Source organism: Rhinopithecus bieti, unplaced genomic scaffold (assembly GCF_001698545.2).
Source record: "Rhinopithecus bieti isolate Rb0 unplaced genomic scaffold, ASM169854v2 scaffold_45617, whole genome shotgun sequence".
Classification (NCBI taxonomy): domain Eukaryota; kingdom Metazoa; phylum Chordata; class Mammalia; order Primates; family Cercopithecidae; genus Rhinopithecus; species Rhinopithecus bieti.
Genome location: NW_016819136.1, coordinates 2,783,882 through 2,784,617, shown reverse-complemented (window position 1 = coordinate 2,784,617; position 736 = coordinate 2,783,882).

Below are 736 nucleotides of genomic sequence, written 5' to 3'. Positions count from 1 at the left end.
TCTAAGCCAAGTCATAATATTTTCACTGATGGAAAGTCTAGCCTTGATGTTGAGGGCTGCTGACTGCTCATGGTGCTGATTGCTAAAGGCTGGGGTGGCCGCGGCAATTTCTTAAAATAAGACAACAATGAAGTTGTTTTCATTCTTCCTTTCATGATATTGATTGATTCTCCCTTTCATGAAAGATTTCTCTGTCGCATGCAATGCTGTTTGATAGCATTTTACCCACAGTAGAACTTCTTTCAAAGTTGAAGTCAATCCTCTCAACCCTGCACTGCTTTATCAACTAAGTTTATGTAATATTCTAAATCCTTTTTTGTCATTTCAGCGGTGTTCACAGCATCTTCACCAGGAGTAGATTCCATCTCAGGAAACCACTTTCTTTGCTCATTCCTAAGAAGCAACTCTTCATCCATAGTTTCATCACGAGATTGCAGCAATTCAGTCGCATCCTCAGGCTCCACATTTTTTTTTTTTTTTTTTTTTTTTGAGATGGAATCTTGCTCTGTTGCCTAGGCTGGACTGCAGTGGTGCAACCTTGGCTCACTGCAACCTCCGCCTCCCGGGTTCAGGCGATTCTCCTGCCTCAGCCTCCCGAGGCTCCACTGCTAATTCTAGTTCTCTTGCTACTTGCACAGCATCTGCAGTTATTTCCTCCATGAAGTCTTTAACCCCCTCAAAGACATCCAAGAGGACTGGAATTCACTTCTTCCAAACTCCTCTTTTTTTTTTTTTT